This window comes from Mastomys coucha, unplaced genomic scaffold (assembly GCF_008632895.1).
Source record: "Mastomys coucha isolate ucsf_1 unplaced genomic scaffold, UCSF_Mcou_1 pScaffold5, whole genome shotgun sequence".
Taxonomy (NCBI): Eukaryota; Metazoa; Chordata; class Mammalia; order Rodentia; family Muridae; genus Mastomys; species Mastomys coucha.
Genome location: NW_022196911.1, coordinates 65735527 through 65739285, shown reverse-complemented (window position 1 = coordinate 65739285; position 3759 = coordinate 65735527).

Below are 3759 nucleotides of genomic sequence, written 5' to 3'. Positions count from 1 at the left end.
GAGAGAGAGAGGAGAGAGAGAGAGAGAGAGAGAGAGAGAATAAATGTAGCCAAGAAAAGTGCATTGAGAAGCAGCCCAGGAGGCTTAAATTCTAGATGAGATCACAGGAAATGAGAAGGAACGTGTACCTCTGGGATGAAAGAGCCCATTAAAGACCTCATATAGCTGAGGAGGAAACCAGATCCAGGAATTAGTGGACCAAGCTCAACCAAAAGGCCCTTAGGGAAGCCTCCAAAAAAAAGGAAACTGTAGGCAAAGGCAATTAGAATGGTGTGGGGCCTCTTAAAAGGAAAGAAAGAAAGAAAGAAAGAAAGAAAGAAAGAAAGAAAGAAAGAAAGAAAGAAAGAAAGAAAGAAAGAAGAAAAGAAAAGAAAGGAAACAAGCAGAAATAAACAAAACAAAAATTCAGAAAAACAGCAACCACCACCACTTCATTCCCTACAGCAAGAATAAGCCTTCCATATTTGAGGGAGAACTGGTTGGAAATCCAGAATTCCACACCCCAGCTGCATTGGGGTGAAGACTAAAATGCAAAGACTCGGTTTTTCTCAGTGAACGTTTAAATTTATTTTCTCCTGGAACAGTTAGGTGCAGGCAGTTAGTTCCCTGTACTCCATAGGTCACACGAGGGCCAAGGCTTGTGGTGTGGTTGCCCTTCAAGGTTTTGCCTGGGTAAGCCTGTGGTCCTGAATGTCAGCCTTCCTTAGACTCATTAGAGACACAGTCTTAGCACTGACCCCAGACCAACTGAATCGAAGGCTGTGTTTAAAGGTCCCCAGGTGACTTGTATGCACCATAAAGTGTGAGAAGCCCTGCTGGGGGCATTGTACGTGCACCCTGAGACCCGAGCTTCCCCTGCTCTGGGCTAGGGCTGCAGGGAAAGAGGAAGAGGAAATGTAGAGGACAGGGAACTATGTGAGGAGTCTGGCTGGGAAGTGACTCATATTTCATCGGAGGAAACTCAGCCATATGCTCTTCCCTACCTCTGGAAAATGCAGGCCTTCCCTAAGTGGCCAGCTATCACGTTGCCTCAGAATAGATCTGAGGGGGTATCCAGGGATTCACAAAGCTGAACTCTCAGTTAGGAAAATGGAATAAAGACATTCTGGTCTGTACAAACTGACAGATTTCCCCAGGGAAGAGGCACAGGCACAGGTCATTCATGAGAGGTGACTGGGAACCCCAGTGCAATAGCAAGATTCTGAAATCTCTCTCCAAGGACATGAAAGGGATGAGCACCTTTTGTTTAGAAAGAACTGAAGTGTAGACTCATGGAAGAGAGTATAGGGTAAATTTGTGATAAATTGGAGAATAAGCATATTTCGAATGACCATTAAGCAGGGAAAACAAAGTTGTATAAAAAGAGGTGATCACGAAGGACCACAGATCTTCAGCAGAGGCATAATTCAATACCCGACATTGATCTGACCCCAACTGATACGGTCCTCAGGGGAGTGGGCTGGGGGCAGGGTGGATAGCATCGTGTGATGATCAGGAAGGACAAAGAGGCTGAATTTTCCCCTTCTGGCAGGTTTGTCCAATCTGTAGCCTGCATCTATACATTTATCTTCAAACGTGGCCTTCAAAACCATAAACTTACTTAAACCATTATGAAATTCTAAAAAAGTCTTGCCTCTCCCATTCTGCCTCATGTTTTTGCAGTTTTCATTTTGCAACTCAATTTTGCAGTTACAGTGTAGTCTGAGCATGAGCTTTGTAGATGACAGCACTGTGTCATGGCGTTGGAACCGGGCATTGGCTATAGGGATGGGGTGAGAGGGGCAGTAAATGCCTTCAGAAACATTCGAAGGAGGTAGAGAGAGTTCCCTCTGAGGAGAAAGAAATCAGGGACTTGCCTTATTTTATTTATTTATTTTTTGGATGTTGTTTAAGACTCTTCAGCTGCCAGGCATGGTGGTGTACACTTTTAATCCCAGCACTCAGGAGAAAGCAGAAACAGGCAGATTTATGTTGAGTTTGAGGCTAGCCTAGTCTACGTAGTGAGTTCCAGGACAGCCAGGACTGTGTAATGAGATACTCATGGAACAAACTAGGAATTTGCCAAGTAAATACTACAAATGGTTAATTTCCTCCTCCTCTCCTTACCTCTCCTTCCTTTCTTGTGCTTTGGCCTGCTAGCTGAGTACTCTACCAACAAAGTAACAACCTAGCCTTCAGCCCAGCTAGGGCTGGGGATTGAACCCAGGATGTGCGCACAGCCTGGGCAAACACTTTCTCATGAAGCTATTCTCAAGCCCTTGTTAATATACTCATTTAATTTTTTCTTTGTGTGTACTTTACTTATTTGAGACAGGATATCCCTATATAGCCCTAGCTGGCCTTGAACTCACAGAGATCTGCCTGTCTCTGCAGAGATCAAAGGTGTGTACCACCCATCATTTATTTTGGAGACAGGGTCTCACTATGTATTTCTGGCTGGCCTGGAACTTAACAGTCTAGCCTTAAACTTGAGGCAATTCTCCTGCCTTTGACTTCCAAGCATGGGGATTATGGGTTTGTATCATTCTGCCCAGATTATCAGTGTTTGTTTATTGTATATATATAATGGGTTGCATTATGCCATTTATGTACATATATCATGTATTTTGACCATGCTCACTACCCATTACCTTCTCTGACCTCTTTTATCCCATGGGCCCCTCTTGCCTATCAGTCCTTTTTGCACGATATGCTTCTTTTCTTTCTGACATTCTATATAGATGAGAAAACATGCAGCGTTTTCTGAGACTCGATTAGTTTACATAACATGATGTTATGTTGCTGTATTCCTTACAAATCTGTAGTGAGTGTGTGTGTGTGTGTGTGTGTGTGTGTGTGTGTGTGCGTGCGTGCGTGTACATGAGATGGCTAAGTGGATAAGAGCACTGGCTGCTCTTCCAGAGGTCCTAAGTTCAATTTCCAGCAACCATATGGTGGCTCATGACCATCTGTATTGGGATCCAATGACCTCTTCTGGTGTGTCTGAAGATAGTGACAGTGTACTCACATAAAATAAATAAATCTAAAAGAAAGAAAGAAATATGTTTACTCGAGATCTCTGACCTAGCAACCCTTTAAAAATGTTTAATTTTTAGTTTTGTGTCTGTGTGTCCATGTGAGGGTTATGTGCACATGAATACAAGTGCTCTGGACGCCAGAAGAGAGCATCAGATCCTGGGAGCTTGAGTTATAGTCTACTGTGAGCTGCCTGCCATGAGTACTGGGAGCCAAGCTTGGCTCCTTGGCAAGAACAGTTCATGCTCTTAGCTCCAGGCTGCAAGCCTCCTTACAGGAGTCTGCCCTACAGGAAAACCACACATCCAGAAGGATGGATCTTTAAGGATAACTATTATAAAACTGTCTGAATTTAAGAAAAAAAACAGCAGATGTTCAGAACGTCCATTAGAGAGCCAGTAAGCAGGAATGGTATCTAGTTAACTAACAGAGCTATTCCTTAAAAGCACAAGATGGATGGGAGCAGGGCTTCAGGAAGGCTCTTGCAGGTAACACTAAGTGAGAGCCCCCAGGATTCACATGAGCTCAAGGGTTGCTGCCCTTGTACTTCAGATGAGACCGTGAGAACATAAGGCCTGCGTACCTGACACTCAATACGAAGAACAGTCTTTGAATAAACAAGGCACTGAATGGTGACGGTAGTGGATGGTAGGAAAGAGAAATTAGGGTGGGAAAGAGAGCTGGCTTCTCACTATTTATTATCTTATCATGGTTCAGATTTTTTTTTTTTTTTTTTTTTTTTTT